At 47.9% G+C, this 21,213-nt stretch overlaps 1 protein-coding gene across 2 annotated transcripts in view; it reads right to left on the bottom strand.

Moving 5' to 3' along the window:
• Window positions 1-19,181, bottom strand: part of P2ry6 (pyrimidinergic receptor P2Y, G-protein coupled, 6) — a 38,937-nt gene extending 19,756 nt beyond the window's left edge. The window contains exon 1 of one of the 2 annotated variants that reach the window (XR_001174971.1): window positions 19,108-19,181. The gene's annotated coding sequence lies outside the window, so the exon portion shown is untranslated. Of the gene's footprint in view, window positions 1-8,391; window positions 8,471-19,107 lie in introns of those variants that run through there. The other variant, XR_001174970.1, reaches the window with a different exon arrangement.
• Window positions 19,182-21,213: the final 2,032 nt, after the last annotated feature.

Here is a 21,213-nt window from a genome sequence, read left to right as displayed (position 1 = left end):
TCTCTTTGTTCTTAGCACACACTCTGCCCCTTGCACGCAACCTGCCAGGCCCAGATCTACTTTCAGTTCCTGGGACCAGTTTGCTCTCTGGTTGGCACAGTTTCTGACCCTGGTCTGCCCTCTCCTAACATCTGCAGCTAGAGGACTCCCACTGAAAACTCAATGACAGAAGACAAGCAGGTCTCAATGACAGAAGACAACCAGGTCCTGCCTGCAGGAGTTCATTGGACAGGGCTAAATACCTGGGTCTGTGACTGAGTCTGAAAGAGCCCAGGCAGGGAGGGATGGCCCTGCAGGTCAGCCTTGGGTACTATAATGGCTAAAAATGTGATTCTGGGCTTATTGCCCAGTAGCCCGCCTCTTCCCTGTGCCATCTTGGGGAAACCTCTGTGTGCCTTTGTTTCCTCAGCTGAGGTTGAAAGTGGAGATAATACTCAGTCCTACCTCACAGGATGCTTATGAGGATGGAAAGGGTTCATGTACTTCTGGCATGCAGTCAGTATTCAATTATTGTCTTACAATCATGACTCCTTTCCAACCATAGTTGCCAGTATACTGGCAATGCTAGCTCCACTTACCACCTTCCAAGGCCTCACGCAGCTTCTATCCTCACTGTTCATTCTGCTAGAAATGCCTTTGGCCTGCATGAATGCTTGACTATTTCATTACCACCTCCAAGAAGTCTTCACAGACATCAGAAGTATTCTCTTTACCTCTTTCAGGCCTTTCATGGAAAGCCAAGGTGAGAGATGTCCTTTGAAGCAGAGCATCTTGACCCTGGCTGCTGAGTCTCAATAGTCTTTCTTAGGATGAGTGGTTACCTGTCTTAAGTTTTTTTTGATCCTCTTTCATTCAAGCTGGTCATCTAATCCAGAGTTGACAAATCAGAACATCAATCTAGACCCTCTCACCAGTGATTGGTCCTGGGAAAACCAATTCAAGTTTGTCTCAGAAATTTTGGTGGAATTGGCTAAAAGAGTTTTTATTTTTTTCTCCTAGATTATTAGATGTGAGGACTATTGGAGCTTGGTACTTATGGGAAGTACTTAACTGAGATGGAATGTAAGTGAGGAACCCAGCAGAAGTTCAAGAGAAAAGATACAAAAGGAGAAGGTGATGGTATCACTCTAATGGTTAGAGGAGGTCAATGTCGGATGTAGGTCTATCTTGGATCTGTATTCGCAGAAGATGATATACTTTTTCTTGCCTAAGCTAATAGCATTTAACATCTGTAATCAAAATAGCCCTTAGCTGATGGCTTAAGCCTGTAATCCTAGCTACTATGGAGGCTGAGATCTAAGGATCAAGGCTGTAAGCTAGCCTGGGCAGGAAAGTTTGTGAGACTCTCATCTCCAATTAACCACCAGAAAACTAGAAGTGGCTCAAAAGGGTATTGCTCTAGCCTTGAGTAAAAAGGAAATCAGGGATGGTAATCAAATCCCTAGTTCAAGCCTGATAACTGACAAAAACCCTCAAAAACAACAACAAAATCTCAACCCTGACCACTATGACAACAAAATACAGGCAATAACAAAATAACTTCGATTTCATAAAAATTAAAACCTTTGTGCATCAAAGGACATTATCATCAAAGTGAAAAGACAATCCACAGAATGGGAACTAATACTTGAAAATCATATGTCTCATATGAGGGGTTAATAACCAAATAGATGACTATTTTTTATGGTGGGGGGAATTGGTTGTGGGGCTTGAACTCTAGGCCTGGGCTCTGACCCTGACCTCTTCAGCTCAAAGCTAGCACTCTACCACTTGAGCCACAGCACCACTTCCAGTTTCTCTGGCAGTTCATTGGAGATAAGAATCTCATGGACTTTCTTGCCCAGGCTGGCTTTGAACCACAATCCTCTGATCTCAGCCACCTGAGTAGTTAGGATTATAGGTGTGAGCCACCAGTACCTGGATAGATTGCTAATTTTTCCAACAACGGAAGGTAACCAATTTGAAAAATCAATAACCATCTGACGGAGTGGCTCAGGCTGTAGAGTACCAGCCTAGCTAGTGCCACAATGTAAGCTTGAGAGTCAGTACTACAAAATAAAACCACAGAATTACTACTTCTAGAATTCCAATCAAAGGAATTAAAAGCAAGCACTCGAACAGATATTTACACAGCAATGTTCAAAACAGTAGTTTTCACAATAGCCAAAAGGTAGAAACTACCCAAATGTCTATTGACAGAAGAATGGAGAAATAGAATGTGATATACACACAATATATTGTTATTCAACCTTAAAAAGGAATGAAATTCTGGTAGCATGCTATCTTATAAATGAACATTGGAAATATGAAATAAGCTATACAGAAAAAGATAGATACTGAATAATTCCAGTTACAAGATGTACGTGGAATAGACAAATTCAGAGAGACGGGAAGTAGAAGGTGGTTGCCAGGTATCAAGAGAATGGGGAATTGTTTACTGGGTAAAGTTTTTATGCTAGTACTAGGGCTTGAACTAGCCTCCCTAAGCCTCTAAAGAACTGGTTTCTCTAAGAACCTATATCCTTTGGAGGGTGCTTCTCCCTTTTCACTTCAGATGCCAGGGGGGTGGGAAGGTGGCTCAGTGGTAGAGTGCTTGGCCCTCGGTTTGATTCCTCAGCACCACATAAGCAGAAAAAGCCGGAAGTGGGGCTGAGGCTCAAGTGGTAGAGCGCTAGCCTTGAGCTGAAGAGCTGAGGGATAGTGCCCGGAGCTCAGGCCCCACGACTGACAAAAAAGAAAGAAAGAAAGACAGAAAGAAAGAAAGAAAGAAAGCACTTCAGATGCCAGGAAACTTGGTTGAGTTTTCCTTCTTGCCTACCACAGGACCAATGTCGGTTTCAACTTTCTGTAGAATATCTATTGTTACACTTTGGATGCTAAACATGCTCCGAGGTTTTGTGCATTAAAGTCTTGTCCCTAACTGAAGGCATTATTTGTAAGTGGTGCAAATTTTAGAGCCTAGTTAGAAGAAGGAGATCATTTGGGATGTGCCCTTGAAAGGTTGTGTTGGAACTTGGGTCTCTTTCCCGCCTCTTCTCTTTGCTTTCCTTCCTCCATGAGATGAGCTCTTCAGCTCAAGGCTAGTGTTCTACCACTTGAGCCACAGTGCCACTTCTGGTTTTCATGGATTTTCCTGCCCAGGCTGCCTTTGAACCATGATCCTCAAATCTCAGCCTCCTGAGTAGCTAGGATGACAGCGTGAGCCACCAACACCCGGCTTGTGTACAAGTTTTGATGCTGCAGGTTTTTGCTTTTGGGGGGTATAAACTGAGGAGCAGAACTACTGGGTGATATGGCAATTCTAAGTTTAACTTTTTGAGGAACTACTAAATTGTATCCCAAAGTGGCTGCTTACGACGGATGTGGTAGCACATAGCTATAATCCAAGCTACTTAGGAAGCAGAAGCAGAGCATCATGAGTTAAGGCAAGTTCAGGCAAAAAGTTAGCAAGAACTCATTTCAGCCAAAAATCTTGACAGTATGTTCCCTTATCCTAGCTACAGTGGAGGAATAAGGAGAATTGTGGCCCAGGCCAGCCCACACAAACACTGCCAGTCTCTTCCTGAAAAAATAACTAGAGCAAAAAGGGTTGGGGATGTGGCTCAAGTAATAGATACTAGCATTGACTAACATTCCAGGCTGGGTTCAATCTCTAATGCCCCTAAAATACAAAAACAAAAAACAAAGTGGTTGTATAATTTCATCATCTCCCCAGAAGCCTGAGAACTCCAATTTCTCCACGTCCTTGTCAACATTTTAAAAAATTGTTTATAGCCAACCTGCTGGGTATTGAAGTGGGATATTGTGGTTTTGACTTGCATTTCCCTAATCAGTCTTTTGTGTGCGTATTATCATCCTTGTTTTTGCCATTTTATTGGATGTGTTTCCGCTCTGAAACCTGATATCTTTTGTGAAACAAGTACCCCTTAGAACCGGAGAGTTCTGATCATCCTAACTACTCAGGAGGCTGAGAGCTGAGAATCATGGTTTACAGCCAGCCCAGGTAGACAACATCAAGAGACTCTTATCTCTAATTAACCAACTAAAAACTGGAACTGGAGGTGTGTCTCAAACAGTATAGCATCAACTATGAGTTTAAGCCCCAATATCAGCATGAGAGAGAAAGGGAAGGGGGGAGAGAGAAAGGGAGAGAGAGGGAGAGAGAGAGAGAGAGAAAGAGAAAGAGAGAGAGAGAGGAGAGAGGGAGGAGGGGAGGGAGAGAGAGAATTCTGGGTTTCAGGGGATAGGTAGTCCTATATTCAAATCTCTTCTCTGTTTTGAATACTTCTATTAGCTGCATAACCTTGAGCCCGTTTGTTTAACTGTATCGGTGTCTCTACTTACTAAATATGAGTTCTAGTATTAACTCAGATAAATCTATAACAAAACCTTTGTGTGAGCCAGGCACAAAGCAATAAATTTTAGCAGTGAAGCTAGGTATGGTGGCTCATACCTGTTATCCTACCAGAAACAAGAGTATTGTGATTTTTAAGACCAATCTAGTCTACATAGTGAGTTCTGGGCCAGCTTGGGTTACTTACTGATGCCATGTCTCAAAACAAACAAACAAAACAACAACCAAAAACACCCCCCAAGAAACAAAACCCAAAAAATCAAGACACAAAACAACAAAAATATCTCACCAGTGACTCTTACTGGCTGGGAGGGGAAATTTCCAGCTTTGGGGTGTTTCATACCTCATCTATTAGCTGCTTCACCCCAGTAACTTTTTACAGAAGACCTGTGGATGCCAGGCACCAGTCTCTCTTCTGTTCTGTGGTGTGGTCAGTCTACCTCAGAAGCCTGGCGGGAACCAAGGCCAGGCCCTCAGATGTGACACTGGCAGCATAATGTCAAGTGTTTGATGACTCTGTTGGGTAAATTCTATCATTTTTTCCAGTCTTGGCTCTTGCTTCAACTATCAGGCTGGTAGTGGCCCAAGGAACTTTCTCTGCCATCAGAGGCAGGGTGCTCAGGGTATAGAGGGGAGTGAATTAGATTTCCTCAGAACTTACAAGCAATAATATACACATGACCTTATTTTACCTACTTTATGAGCAGCTGGTAAGGTAGGTATTATTATTACATTTTACAGACAGAAATTCCAAGAGGTCAATACCTTGTCTGAGGTCATACTTCCCACAAATCCTAGTGCCTGGCTCTAAGCCCAACTCTGAATTTTGAGACTGACTCTTTCCCTTAACGGTAGAATCCCCTCCTTTCCTTCTTATGACCCCTGAATAAGAGGCACAAGGCATTCAGGAACTGTGGGCTCATTTAAATAGCTACTTCCTATTCATCTGACTCCATACAACTAACATTTCCCTTATCCTGAGCAGAGATCTGCCTCATGGGGGGCCACAGAACAGCTGCTACTCCATCCTAGGCCATCAAAGCAGGGGTGCTCTGGGTGTCAGGTTGCTTGGCTCTGTCTCATTACTGAAGACTTCTTGCATCTTGGTTTTCTCCCAGTCTATGAGGTCCTAAAGGAAACAATATTTCTCAGTTCCTGGACCCAGTGTCCAACACCTGTCTGGACACAGAGGTCATGGATTGAGTCTGGGCCATCTCCGCAGATTGACATGCATTGTGACAGGTGCCCACAGAGCTGCTAATGACAGGGCCTGCTCAGGAGGAGCAGGGATACATCTCCACATGCCTGGGCCACAGCACTGGCACAAACTAGACTCCATAACAGTGAGCATGGAAGAGTTTTGAGCCTGAGCCTACAGATCACCAAACTAAAATAGAAACCTGCTTCAGAGACAAATGGGGAAATGGCTGGAGGGGCCCTAGTGGGGTGCAGTACCTCAGCTTCCTGAGAATCTTGAGTGGCCTCTGCTAGAATGGCCACCTGTCACCAGGTTCTCCTGACTCCTTTCTCTAGGAGTCAGGAAAGTCCAGCTTAGAGCTATAGTCTGGGTCTGGGTTTAGAGTTTTAGGCAGGTGCTCCGTACCTGTAGCTGTGGCTGCTGTTGCTTAACCTCTTTTTGCCTCAATATTCAGTGAGTGACTTATTCATTTGTGTTTTCATTCATCTGTTCATTGGGCTCACCAGCTAGCACTTAGACACTTCAGCCACAGTAAACAACAAAGTTGTAGAGTTAGGAGTTGAAATCTCAGTACTGCTGCTTTGGGAGAACCATTGTGCCTCACTGAGACTTAATTTCCTTGCCTAAGAAAGGGGAAAGATGATAGCTTCTCTGGAGGATATTGGGATATTATGATGAATCAATAGGAGGCTGGGCATGGTGGCTCATATTCCAGCTCCTGAGGAGGCAAAGATTGAGAGGATAGAGGTTCAACAATAAGCTGGTCTTGGTGGTACCCTCTTGTCCTTCCAGATATGCAGGAAGTATAAACAGGAGGATAAAAATCTAGACCTTACTGAAAAAAAAAATAAAGCCAAAAGTGCTGTGGGCATGGCTGAAATGGTAGAGCACCTGCTTAGCAAATACAAGGGCCTGAGTTCAAAACCCCAGTATTATTTAACAAAACAAACAAAACAAAAAAACAAAAAATAAGCCAATGCCAGGCACATGGTGGCTCACACCTGTAATCCTAGCTACTCAGGAGGCCGAGATCTGAGGATTGCAGTTCAAAGCCAACCCAGGTAGGAAAGTCCATGAGACTCTTATCTCCAATGAACCACCAGAAAACCAGAAATGGCATTGTGGCTTAAATGGTAGAGTGTTCACCTTGAGCTGAAGAGCTCAGGGACAGCGCCTAGACCCACAGTTCAACCCCCATGACTGACAAAAACAAACAAACAAACAAACCCAAAACAACTCAACAGGACAATAATGCAAATGAAAACTGCCAGTGCAGAGCCTCAGAGGAAAAGCAGAGGCATATGGTCTACACAGAGGAAAACCCTGCAGGCTGCTGGCCCTGTGCCTGGGCAATGCCAGGGCCCTGGGCAGTGGTCTCCAGGGACAGTCACAGGATGAGACAGAGAACAGGTTCACACACAATTGTTAGTTTCCGGCCAGGTGGCCCCTCCTTTTCTGGTAAACTAACAAATAGTGGGGAAATGAAAAAAAATGTAAGAATTTTTAAAAAGAGAAACAGACTGGGCCACCAGTGGCTCACACCTGTAATCCTAGCTACTCAGAAGACTGAGATCTGAGGGTTGAAGTTCAAAGCCATCCTTGGCAGGACAGTCCATAAGACACCTATCTCCAATGAACCACCATAAAGCTAGAAATGGAGCTGTGGCTCAAGTGGTAGAGCACCAGCCTTGAGTGAGACCAAAGCTAAGAGACATTGGCCTAGGCCCTAACTTTTAGCCCAGCACAAAACAAAACAAAACCAAAAGAAAAAAAAGAAGAAGACTCAATCGGGGTCTTGGGTAGTATGGAATGAATCACTTCACTCACCCAGTTCTGGAGCAAGCACAGCCAGGCACACATGTGCACACAGGTGTGCACACTCTCACAAGCTGCACATTCTTACACATACACACCAAGGGCTTGCACGAACATGCAAGTGAACAATGGTCCTTAGTTTATAAAGTAACTTCTCTATTTTTAAATCTCATTTGATACAGTATTGAGGGTATCAAATTTCCTCTGAGTCAGCAAACAGCCACTCTAGAGTGGACAAGAGATGTGAATCCCACATAACTTCAGGAGGCCAGGGCTGAGTGCTGGGTCTTCAACCTGCAGGTCTCTGCCCAATGGTCAGCAGAGAGTCCAATGGTAACATTGTTTTGCCTTCCCATAAAAAGTCATACCTTGGGCTGGGAAGGTGGGTCAGTGGTAGAGTGCTTGCTTCCCATGCATGGGGCCCTGGGTTCGATTCCTCAGCACCACATAAACAGAAAAAGCTGGAAGTGGCACTGTGACTCAAGTGGTAGAGCTCTAGCCTTGAGCTGAAGAGCTGAGGGATGCCACCCAGGCCCCATGACTGACCCCCCCCCAAAAAAATCTTCATACCTAGACTCTGAGACTTGTTCCCCCTTTTTACATGGGGTCAGCTCCAGGCTGTATTGTGTTACATTGTCCTTCCTGCCCTGCCCATGTCCCCGGGAGCTCGGAGCATCCAGCCCAGCCTCCATCCCCTGAGGGACCCACTTCTGCCTTTTACCTGTAAGCTTTCAAATTCTCAGTAGAGACTATTGCGAAGAAGAAGAAACTCAGGCTCAGAGAGGAAATGTGCCTTGTGGTGTTCAGGACTCAAACTCAGACCCATGGGGCTTCAAACCCCATCTCACTATTCCACTCATCCACTGAGGCACAGCCCAGTCCCCGCGTCCCCACCCCCTCGTTTCCTGTCCTGTGGGCTTTACACTGACATGCTATGCAACCTGCAAGCTTCAAACCCAAGCCAAAGGGAAGGAAGAAGCTGCCAGATGAGGGCGGTGTCCAGGCAGCGGACTGGCAAACTCACCCCTGGCTCCCCACTTGCCAACTGTGAGTGCTAGGGTAGATGTAGAGCACGGGAGCAGTCCCCCACTGTTGTGGGTTCCTGTGCCGCAGACTGCTTCACCCAGAAGTCTGAGAGGGGGCAGATGAAGAAACTTCTCCCAGGAGGGGAAGTGACTTCTAGCAGCCCTCAGCTCCCAAAGGCAGGGCCTGGACCTTTGTTACTCAAGTGCCTAACACCAAGGCTGACTCAGTCCCTACCCAGCTGGGAATGAATCACTGACCCCTGTAAGTGTGTGCACCCAAAGATGGGCACCCTTAGGCATGGGTTGGCTGCTGGGAGAATGAAAGGAGGAGATATTTTAAGGTCCAGGGCCTGGCAGAGGGATGGCATATACCTGATGCCCATTGCCCTCACCCCAGCCCTCTTCTGGCCTCTCTTAAGTCAGAACTGAGCCTTGATCTTACTCATCACTGGCACAAGGGACAATTAACCTTTCTTTCCTCAGCCAGTGGGAAAAAAACTAAGATATCAGCATGAATGGCTCTGTCTGTGGCTCCAACCCTGTGGGTCCAGACACCTTCTGAAGGTCCAAATCACCCTCAGACGGAAGGCAGGGCTGAGCCTTCTTCAGCCCCAATCCATTCTTGAGCTTATTCCAGAAGAAGAGAAGACAGCTGGGGTATCCTCATGGGCAGATGGGCTAGCCGCCCAGATCTTTCTATCACTTCCTCTCCCTTTCTTTACCTTTACTCACTGGGCATCTGCTGTCTTAAGGTGGTCAACACTACCTAAAGACCCCAAAGTCCTTGGTCTGGAGGTGCCTGCATTCTAGCAGAAGAGATGAATTTACTTGTTAACAAAGAACATGAAGTTGGAGACCTGGCTCAGGTGGTAGAGTGACAGCCAGTGAGTGAAAGTGGCAGATACTAAGTTTGAATGTTAGTCTCAGAATAAAAACAAAAACAAATATAACAAATAGCAGAACAGATAGTGATAAGAGTTAAACCTCCCATCAGTGAGACAGGTCCCATCTGAACTTGCTAAATCCCTCCCTCCTCACACTACTTCCTGTCCATCTCACGAGAAGCCCACCCAGCCTGGAGGAAATTCTGTCCCAGCCTTGGAACCCCAGCTCTGTGTCTGACCCAGCTTTTACAGAATCTCAGCTGCAGGGCCGGGACTGAGGCAGGGCTTGCCCAGTACAGCAGCAGCTCAGGATTGCCCTGGGTTTGGTTTGGAGCATCATGAGTCTGCCTTCTGCTCTGGGTCCTGAGAACCCAGTGAAACCTTGGTACCCCATTGCGGAGAGAAAAGCATTGAGCCCAGACAGGGAACATGAGCTTGTTCGAATTGCATACCAAGGCAGAGGTATTCTCATGCTCCTTTTCTAGCATGTGCACAAAATTGAGCCTCACAGCTGAGTACCTCAGAGAGCACCAGGTAGGGTGGGGAGTATTCCTATGTGGAGACAACTTGGTTGTCCTAGACGCCCTATCTTCTGGAATCTGAGCCACTCTGAATTCTCATCCTCTAAGCCTTTTCTCCTAATCTAGGCTCAAGGTTTTTTGGTCAAGTCTGTGTGTGTGTGTGTGTGTGTGTGTGTGTGTAACATATGTATGTGTGTGTGTGCATGTAACAAATTACCAGGTTTTAAACACAGAACCTCACACTTTTTTTTGGTCCGGTCGTGGGGCCTGTGCACTCGGCCTGGGCGCTGTCCCTCAGCTCTTCAGCTCAAGGCTAGCACTCTACCACTTGAGCCACAGCGACACTTCCAGCTTTTTTCTTTTTGCTTATGTGGTGCTGAGGAATCGAACCCAGGGCCTCATGCATGCAAGGCAAGCGCTCTACCACTGAGCCACCTTCCCAGCCCCCAGAACCTCACACTCTTGCTTGCCTCTTTTGCTCAAGTCTGATGCTCTACCATTTGAGCGATGCCTCCATTTCTAGCGTCTTGCTGGTTTATTGGAGATAAGAGTCTCATAGACTTTTCCGCTGGGGCTGGCTTTGAACTGTGATCCTCAGATCCCAGCCCCCTAAAGCCCTAGGATTTCAGGCATTGTATGCCATTGACCAGCTTAATTCTTAATTTGCTGTGACCTCAGGCAGTTCTCATCCCTCCCTGGGCCTCAGTTTCTTCATCTGTCAAATGGTAGGAGCAAAGGCAGCTTTATGTTGAGGGTGTCATGAAGAATGTACAGGATACTGGCAAGAAGGCAGTTTGCCACTATTAAGTGCCATCAGATGACAAGGTTGTTATACGTGAGGCTGAAAACCTGTACCCTCTCTATATTTTAGAGTTCTAGAAAACTCAAGGTATGGGCTCATAGCCCAATGGGAAATAAATGGAAGGTCCATTTCAGAAAAGACAAAATCCTCTCTAGTCCCAAGTAGGCTGTTCACAGGAAGACCCCTCTTCTGTCATTGAGATGAGGTAAGGGGAGAAAGACAGGAGAAGGACAGACTGGCAGGCTTGGGAGGAAGAGGTATTAGTCCCCCAGTAGTTGAGGGTCAGGTCCTCAAATGGTCCGTGCACATGAAGGTGCAGAGGCTTGTCAGCCATGGCTATTTCTGAGGTGTACTGTTGGGGTGGCTGTCAAGCATGATGCGCACAGGGTGTCTACACTTTGGCTCTGGGACACACTTTTGCTCCTGCACGTTGTCCATGGCTGCTTCTCTGTCTGTGTCATGTACACCAGTCACTCCAGTGCATAGGCTGTGTTTCCCCAGCCTACAATCATTACCACAACCCCAGGTCAGCCTGGATACCATGAGAGATTTGTGTTGTTCTTGGGCATTGCAGGCTCCTGATTTTTCCCACAACAAAAGCAGTTATATAAGAGGAGGAGGAAGGCTTAGTGGATTAACTGGATCCTCCCAGCTCAGCACTGGGTGTAGGCTCTAGGGAAAGGGGGAGGGGTGCTCAAGGTCAAAGTCCCACTGTCCTCAGATCCCGTGGACTGTCCTCAGATCCCTCCTCAGCCACTTCCCTTCCCCAGGTCTGCAGCAGGATCCCCAGGGCATCTGTAGCCATAAGTCAAGTGTCATGGAGATGATACCCCATACCAGCTAGGCCACCCTTATAACCTGGCCTCCCAAGATCCTGCCCCTATCAGCCATTGCCTGCTGTCTCAGGGTCCCCTCCAAGTGGAGCTGGGCTCACTGTTCATACTAGCACCTCATTAGGTGAATCTCTCACTTCCTGAGTCCCACTCACCCTCTGTAGACTCAAGCACTTTCCCTCACAGAGGACGAGGGCTGAGACCAGCCTATGACCTGCAACCAGCCACTGGCAAAAATGGTCTTGTGTGTATCCCAGGCCCCACTGGCCCCTTGCTGCTTCCTACAGTGGAGAGAGGCCACACTACCTTCAGCCCTCCATCCGAAACAGGTGACTCCTGGCCCCCAGTGTGCAGGAGGAGACATATTTCCTCTAGACCAGAGCCCAACAGGCAGCAAGCTGACTGGTGTTCTCAGAGAGGGGAGGCCAGGGTCTGAGGCCAGCTGTTGACCATCACAGAAAAGTGCAGAAGGAGCCAAGCTCCATTGGCTCATACCTGTAATCCTAGCTATGTAGGAGGCTGAGGTCTGAGGATCAAGGTTCAAAGCAGATACATCTGAGAGATTTTTTATCTCCAATTAGCCACCAAAAATCTGAAAGTGGAGGTATGGTGCAAGTGGTAGAACACCAGCCTTAAGCAAAAAAGCCAAGTAAGAGTGTGAGGCCCTGAGTTTAGCATCTCTTTCTCTCTCTCTGTCTGTCTCTGTCTTTCTCTCAAAAAAAAACAAAAACCCCACAGAGGGGCCTAGACACCTAGACACAGGCTAAGAGTCTGTGCCCAAATGTCACCACACTGAGGCTTGCCCAACACGCCCAGACCTCCACACACTGATCCGCAGCACACACCATCTGCACCCATCTCCCCAGCATTAGAGCTTCGCTCAGCCACAAGGTGCATGGGAGAAACTTCCAGAACCTCGAAAGAGATAGAAAGAGACTAGCAGAATCCTTAGACAAATGCCAGGCCTCCTGCTGCTTCCCAGAGAAGTTAGGAGTGTTCCCATCTGGCAGTTTGTTGTCCCCCCCCCACCTTCCACTTCCTCTCATCTTACACAGCCCAGGATACTCAAAACAGGCAGAAGTCCTGTTGGGAGTATAGCCTCCACTGTACACAATCAGCTGCAAGGCCCAGTTGCCACAAACTCAAAATGTGGCTTCAGATTAGTGGCTTGGAAAGGGCATAAGATGGGCTAGTAGGAGTCCTAGCAGGATCAGGGCCATTTCCAGGCAGAGGGCCCTGTCCACATCCTCAAGTCTCAACCCTCCATCCCTTCACCCCCTGCTGGGGTCTTCTGGATGCTGGTGATAAGAGAACCTAGGTTCTCATTGCCAGTTCTGCTCATGGCAAAGACATGGCAGCAAGGAGACCAGGCTGGCTCCTCCACTCCTGGCTCAGCCCCACTTAACCTTTCAGAGGGTGGACTGAGGTGTGAACTCTGCACCTGGGGCACTGATATCACATGGAAGTAGAAGTGTTTGAGAGCGGCAGGTCGAAGTCCCGCCCTGACCTGCTGATCAGATCTCCAACAATTTCTGCACTCACCCGAGTTTGAGGAGATCAGATATTAAACCCTCCCAGTAATTGGCTGGGGAGGGCCCCAGCCTATTAAGGTTGGTCCTACACATGGCAAACATTTGCACAGTTCTCACCATGACCCTGGAGCTGTTTGTTCTGAACACTAAGACTAGCTCAACTTATCATCCCACATCATCTAAGATAGGGACATCTGTTATCCCATATTACAGATGAGAATCAAGGCTCCTAGTGGTTAAGAAACTTGTTGAATATTCTCACAACCAATAGTACCAAAATCAGGATTTGAACTCAGTACTTTAAATCAGTACACTGCCTGGTGTAGCAGGCAGTTTCTCCATGTCTACACAATGTGGCAGAAGAGATAGCAGAGAAAATCCAAGAAGCAAACGGAACCCCTGGAATTTAGGAAATACTGAGCTTTACCTATTGATTTCTTGAGAATTTACACCTCAGTCCACAAGGGACTGGACAGCTCAGATAATAGCTGAATATGTCACATGATCTTATTAGGGAAAGGGCAGGAAATAAATAAATACAAACAGGTGCAGAAACCAAGACTAAGATGATGACTAAGCCTCCTAGAAGCCAACTAAAAAAGAGCAGAGGAAGGATTTATGGCTCTCTCTCTATGATAAGAAGGGGGCAAATATTTGCCCAGGGAATAGATCCAATCACAGGGATAATCCTGATTGATCTTCCTTGTGGAGTGAGCAGGGGGGTGGGGCAATCCAGATCAGAAAGCAGTAACGAGCACCAACTGTGTTCAGACTACACTGAAGACATGGACACATATAACAGGTTAAAACTATGTTGTGATTCTGACATTCCAGGGGCTCCCACTCAAGAAGAGAGACACAAGCAAAGAGACCACCACAGGGCACCAGAAAAGAACAAGGCTAAGGACCTTTCAGAGCCTCCTGTATAGATCCCACACACAAGCCATACACCATTAGGGCCGTGCACGTGATGCATGCGTGCATGCGCATGTATGCGTGCACATGTGTGTGTGTGTGTGTGTGTGTGTGAAAAAGAGAGAGAGAGAGAGAGATGGGCTAGAAGCTTTGACTGAGCCTAAGAACACTCTCAAGAACATGATGAAAACGCTATCTTCGCCAAGCCTGCATTGGCCTTTGTGTTTCACTCCCTTGGGGAACAGAGCACTGTGGAGGAGACATCATCTTTTGGCCTTGCCTCCATGGAATGAGGACAGCAGAGTCAGGTGTTTTGCAGAGGTGCCAGGCTGTCTTCTTTGGAACGAGCTGTTGTGGATGGTACGAGGGCATTGTGCTTTCCTCCTTCTGGCTGAGGTTCTGGGCACTGGGACAGGGATGATAGGGTGATGAGACTCCCCGGGATGATGGGACAGGGAGATGGGGTGATGAAGGGGAACCTTCAACCTGGAAGTTAGTAGGAATTCAGGGAAGAACTAGAGAATGGGCAGGATAGTGCCCCTGGGTGTGTGTGTCGGGGGTGAAGCCCTTCATTAAAACTGATTTTGCCTCTTGTGAGTTTGTATGTTGTCCTTGCTCTCCAACCCTCTGGTAAGGCCAAGATCAACCATGTTCAGGGAAATGGAGGCAGAGCCACAGTGAAAGGAGGTGGTGGGGAGACAGCTGTGACTCCCTCACAGGGCTGAGGGAAGATACCTGTGATACACAGGAACCCCAGGGATCTCTGGCATGTCTGGGAGGGGCCTGAGCTGTGCCTACAGCATAACCAAGCTCACAAGGGTCATAAGGGCCAGGGCTGGGGGCACCATTCCTGCTAAAAGGCAGAGAAGAAGGAAGGAAAGAGCAAGAGTAACGTATGCATAGATCCAGAGCCATAAGTGGCTGGAGAGGTTGACCAGGGTCTCCTGGGTGTGCCCTGGACACTTGGGAATTGGAGAGATGAAGCTTCCCCAGAGTAACCGGGAGCCATGGGATGGCTGTGAGGAAGGAAGAGAGCAGACAGGTCAGTACTGGGGAAGCCCTTAAGGGGAGAAGAGGAGGCTAAGGAGGATTCCAGAGCTGGGCTGACATTCCAGGAGTGGAGACCAAGGGCCTAGTGGAGAGATATTGGAGGGAGGGGAAGGTACAGTGGGATTTGGTAACTAAACGGAGGAAATAAAGGAAGAAACTTAGATGTGCCCAAACGTCTCCCTCCTGCCTGAGTGGCTGTGAGGACAGAGAACACACAGGGAGGACTGAGCACAGCACAGCACCCCTCTTTGGAGGCCTGATAAATGAGTGCTTCTCATCCATCCTAATGCCTGCTTAAATGTGGGTCACTCCCATGTCACCCCATATCAACCTCTTTACCACCTTTGGGGGCTCCTTCCTGCCACCCCAGCTTCCCCTGAAGCTATAGCTCCTTCTTGCTCAGGGCAGGGCTGGTTGGCCTAAGTGGTACTGGGCGGGAGGTAATGCACAGAGAGTTCTGCCTCCATGTAAAGTCTACATCCATGTAAAGTCTACATCAGTCCTGGGCTGTCCCAGAAGATAAGCCCTCTAGGCTTTTAGTTCTGAGATCAACTTCTCATGTTGAGTCTGGAGGGGGGTGAGGAGGGAGACCATAATCATTACTCAATTTGTAGTATCTTCACCTCTACTCATCAGATCATTCATTCACTCACTAGTCACTCATTCTGCTATGGTCTATGGACCAGGCAATCACTGCACTCCTGACTTCCTCAGTGTGGGAGAAGCGGGACAAGCCATTTTGGTCCTGCGTATTGGCTTTCTGGGTAAGGAAAGTGGGGTCGGGAGAAAGGAAGGGGTATATTCAAAATCATGTTCTTAAAGCTGGCTATAGCCCTGGTTAAATTCAAGTGTGCCTGCACTTACAGCTGCCTGTCTTAGGCGGAGGGTGTCTTAGAATGTGGCTTGCCTTTCAAGGTCTTTTCAATCCTGTTTCTTGTTCTCTCTCTTTCGTCTTGATGCATGGCTCAAATGGCAAGAGCACTTGCCTAGCAAGCACAAGTTCCTGAGTTCAAACTCCAGTATCACCAAAAAAAGGTTCAAATTTCCTCTTAATATTGGGAGAGAGGCGGGAGAATGATGGAAAGGGTAGCACTGATCAAGATACATTGTACTCATGAACTGACAGGTTGAATTGAAACCCTTTGTACAACTACTTAAAGATAATTTTTAAAATTGGGGGGAAAAGCTTCCTCTCAATAATACTTGTAGGTAACCAGGACCCTACTATTCCCTTATCTTGAGAGGTGCCTATATTCTAGGATTTGAACCTTTTCCTTTCTGAGGCCAACTCTTCCCTGAGACCCACCAGCTACTGTAACCACCTATACTTCTTCACAGGAGGAGTGCGCTCAGTGTCACTACCCCTGGAGCACATAGCCATTTTTTCCAGGGACTTTCTTTTACCCTAGTCTGGCTGAAGGTGGAAGGACCTTTCCTGAAACTCCTCAAATAATTCTGCCAATGTAACCTCCAATATATCTTCCTTAGTAGTTTATAAACTTGAAGGGATCAGGTTGCCAAAGCCAGGGTCCAAATCCTTGAGCATTTGGACAGAAATGAGGGAATGTTACAGTTGGCCTGTAGAAGATTGGACTTTGGATTATAGACTTTGAGAATGTTTGACTTGCTGGAGAGTTTTAGGGCTAGTACTAGAGTCATAAACAATTATGACCAGAATTGTAGATCAAAAGAAATCAGGGCTGGGAATGACGCCGTTACTTGATTCTCCCTTCTTAATAGCCAATACCAAAGAAGTTAGTGTGTCAGGCCTGGGCAAGACCCTTTCTGGCCTGCAAGAATTCATCCTCCATCCTTCAGACTCAACGGGCAGTGTTCAGGGCCTCAGAGAGCAGAAGCACTCTTGCCTAGTGACAATGGACAGCAAGGACAATAGTAGACCCTGCTCCACCAAGTCTCCCTCTCCCCATCACAGCACGCTGCCATAGGAAATATATAGAGATATATTTAGGTGCCCTCCCCTCCACTGTTTCCACAGCTCCAGCACTGCCTTTTATGTCCCCTTGTCCTCTGAGGCCTCCAGGCACCTTCTCTAAACTGACCCAATAAAGTCACCAGGAATAGGGGCTTTTGCTCTGCCAACACAAATATTGAAACCTCAGAAACAAAGCTTAGCCTGAGGGGTCTCCTGCCCTCTTGGGCCCGCAGTTCAACTCCAACTTCTCTCTTGCCCTCCTGGGACTTCTTGGTTCAGAGACCAAACATTTCACATCTTGCTCATCTTGACGTTCCTCATTCAAGCAGAGAGATCCCAGCCCTAGCCTTTGACAGTTCATAAACCCAAGTGTGGCTCGAGTGTGTGTGTGTGTGTGTGTGTGTGTGTGTGTGTGCATGCATGCATGCCCGTGTGTGTCCCCTTGATGGTTATCAGGACAAATAGCCCCCCCTCGAAGGCCCAGGCTGCCCTGCATTCCCCCCTCATTGCTCTCCCACGCTCCACCCTGGCTTTGCTGGAGACTTTCAATTTTCCCTGTCCAACTTCATCCTCCCAGTTGTCACAGAGCCACTGAGAATGCAATAGTGACACATTTCTTGGGACAGGTAGCCCAGTGGGAGGCTCTCAGACTTCCACTTGCCCAGCTCTGTGAGAAATGAGGTCCTAGGGTAGACAGGGACCCACATCCATGTAGGCTCTCCCTCACTCTCCCCACAGTTAAATATTTTTTATATGCCAGAGACCGCCATCATCATAACCCTCTAAGGTAAATCCTTTGACATGCCCATTCTACAAAGGAAGGAACTGAGACAGAGGGACTTCTTCATTCCCAGCCCTGGGAAGTACCAGAGCTGGGGTCTGAACCACACTAGGATGTCATCCTTGACCATCCTGGATGGCAGCCAGTGATGGGAGCCCCTTCCCGAGTCCCTTGGGATACTTGAAGTCTAGTAGAGATGAGCACCTCATTGACAGTCAGGGGTCCTCTTCAGAAGCCCAGCTCTCTTGCCTCTTCTCTGACTGTCACTAAGCAACACAGTGTCCACCTAGCCATGCAACTATGTGCTAGGGAATTCTATTCTCTGCATCTCAGTTTGAGGGACTGGCAGGGGTCCCTATAATACAAGATAGATCCAGTGTACCACTAGGCCTTGAGTCAACACCCTGGATGGTAATTTACCACAGCAATAGTTTTGCATGTAAATAAAATGCAGAAATATTACAGAGAGGAATGTGAAAGCCACGGGGAATCCTGAAGATTAAAAAAAAAAAAAAGACTGAGACTCCAAGTCAGACTCAGATGGTTCATGCCTGCATATCCTAGCTACTCTGGAGGCTGAGATCTGAGGATAGAAGCCAGCCATGGAAGAAAAGACCTTCAGATTCTGTTTCTACTTAACCAGCAAAATGCTAGACTGGAGGTGTGGCTCAAGTGGTAGAGTGCTAGTTATGAACAGAAAGGCAAGTGAAAGTCCAAGACCCTGAATTTATGTCCTAGTACTGGAACACATACATACAAAATAATAGAGTCTTCAGAAAGGCTTTTCTGGGATGCACGTGTGTGTGTGTGTGTGTGTGTGTGTGTGTGAGAGAGAGAGAGGCAGGGGAGAGGAGAGAGAGAGAGAGAGAGAGAGAGAGAGTACTATGCCTGGGCTCTCTGGTTATATTTTCTCCACCCAGATCCAACTTGAGCTCACCCAAGCCCTCAAAGCTGCTGGGTGGAAGGTGAGAGGCATCCTGGGTCCTGGCAGCTTTCTGTGCAGCTCTGCTGCACACATGCTCCTCACCTCCATCATCTCGCTCAGTGCAACGCAGGGACCACAGATGAGCCGCACAAACCCCACACCTCACCATGGAAACAACACACAGGCAGCGCCCCATACTACCACGGGTTCCTGTGTGTAGAACCCTGGGTCACCCTGGCAAAGGCACTCCCCGCTGTATAGATAAGTACCCCCCCCCCACGCTTGCAGACAAGCACAATCCACAATCCCTTGGCCGCACGTGGCGCACTGGCACGCTGGCCCACACCACTACCCCATCTCTCACAGTAATCGCGTCCACCGTCCACGTCGCCCACACTTTCCTGGGAGTCACCATCGGGAATGTCACCAGGATCCTCCATGGGTCTGGAGGGGACTAGAGGACTCTGTACCCCATGCCTGGGCCCGGCACCCCAGCCCCTTGAATCCCTGCCGCGCGCCGGTGCGCACACTTCCCTCACCTGCTCCGCCTAGGCGCAGCTGGAAGAGGAACCAGCAAACTGAGTACAGGAGTGACGAGCGAGGGGCAGCGTGGGTCCCCTTAGGCTGCGGTCCCAAGTGTGTCTAGTGCCCGGAGCTGGGAGAACCAAACTGGCAGGAGGGCGGGAGGAGTCGCCTTAGCACCCGCGCTGGAGTCCCGCCCAGGCAGGACCTGGCTGGCTGCCAGGCCCCCCTCCTCCCCCGGGGGACAGGAGGCAGTGATACGAGAGGGGAAGAGGCTGCAGGCTGCAGGCCCATGGTTCCTAGGGCAGGACTGGAAGCCACCGCTGCATTCTAGTCCCAATTCCCTTGAGACTCCTTCCCTTCCCTGGCCTCAGTTTCCCTCTTGGAATTAGTGTGGCATTTTTACAATTCTGAGATGGCGAAGGGTAGGGATTAAGCCAGGCGTGTGCTAATCATTTTATCTGTTTTTATTTTAATGCATTATCTTATGTAATTCTCAGAGTAATTGCAGGTGTGTCATGGCCCTTATGTTACAAATGGGGAAGCAGAGGCACAGAGAAATGAAAAATGCCTTGTCCCGGATCACACAGCTGGGAAGGGTGAGGCCTGAGATTTGGAGCTAGGCAGTCTGACTCCAGGGCCCAAGTATACTGGAGGTGTGGCTTTACAGCATTTTCCACATGGTGCACTGCTTCTGGGGGCTCACAGCTTAGTGCTACCCATCCATTTTGCAGATTGGGAAACTGAGGCCCAAGGGACATGGGCTTGTGTTCAGGTCACAGAGCTAGTGGGACCTGAGACTAAAGATAGTGGTGGAGTTGGGGGCACTGTTAGGAATGGTGAATATCTGGATGACATAAGACATGTCCTATAATACATATTCCTCCAGGTTAGCAGGTCTTCTGATTGTCAGTCTCCTTCCTTCTCTTCTCTCCTGTTATCTTCTGAGCCAGTGCTGGTAGACAGTGACCTCCAAGTTCTCATCTCTGAATACCCCCCTCCTCACCGACCTACATTCCCTAGACATCTCTTGGCATGCTAGTTAAACATTCCCATAACTTAACACATGTAGGACTCACTAAGAAGGAAAAATGAAGGACGAGATGGGACATTACAGTGAGAACGCTGGAGATCCAGGGAGGCTTCTCAGAGGAAGGGACAACTAAGCAGCGACCTGGAGGAAGAGGGAGGCGCCACCAGGGGAAGGTCGGGGGACAGTCTTAGGCTGAACTACTCAGAGGTCCCTTTACTTTCACCCTTCTTGAAGGACTTGCCTCCTCTGCTGCCACAGGAAAATAGTGATAAACTCAGTATTTAAAAAAAAACAACAACTCTGGTAGCTGGGAAGGTGGCTCAGTGATAGAGTGTTTGTCTTGCATGCATGAGGCCCTGGGTTTGATTCCTCAGCACCACATAAGCAGAAAAAAGCCAGAAGTGGAGCTATGGCTCAAGTGGTAGAGTGCTAGCCTTGAACTGAGGAGCTGAAGGACAGTGCCCAGGCCCAGAGTTCAGGCCCCATGACTGGCCAAAAAAAAAAAAAAACCCCAAAAAAGCAAACTCCCAACAACTCTGTTCAATCAAAAGCAAAAGCAAAAGATTATAGAATGAGAGATCATTGCAAAACATATAACAAAGTATTATTTTTCAGTGTATTAAAAAATAATATGGGCTGGGAAGGTGGCTCAGTGGTAGAGTGCTTGCCTTGCATGCATGAGGCCCTGGGTTCGATTCCCCAGCATCACATAAGCAAAAAGGAAAAAAGCCGGAAGTGGCGCTGTGGCTCAAGTGGTAGAGCGCTAGCCTTGAGCTGAAGAGCTGAGGGACAGCGTCCAGGCCCAGAGTTCAGGCCCCATGACTGGACCCCCCCCAAAAAAACAGAAAAGAAAAAGAAAAAGCAAGGTAGCTAAACTGACGTGTTGAATGGTAAGTGTTTTGTACAATTACATAAAGATAGTAAAAATGTAATTTTAAAAAAGCATGGTGGCTCATGTCTTTAATCCCAGCCCTGAGACAGGAAGATTGTGAGTTTGAAGCCAGCCTGGGCAATATAGGTAGACCTGTCACCAAAATAAAACAAAAAAAACCATCATCAATAACAAAAACCCACCTAATAAAAAATAAGC

The sequence above is a fragment of the Dipodomys ordii genome, unplaced genomic scaffold, assembly GCF_000151885.1.
Source record: "Dipodomys ordii isolate 6190 unplaced genomic scaffold, Dord_2.0 Scaffold22, whole genome shotgun sequence".
Classification (NCBI taxonomy): Eukaryota; Metazoa; Chordata; class Mammalia; order Rodentia; family Heteromyidae; genus Dipodomys; species Dipodomys ordii.
This window is presented reverse-complemented; position numbering and strand designations above follow the sequence as displayed.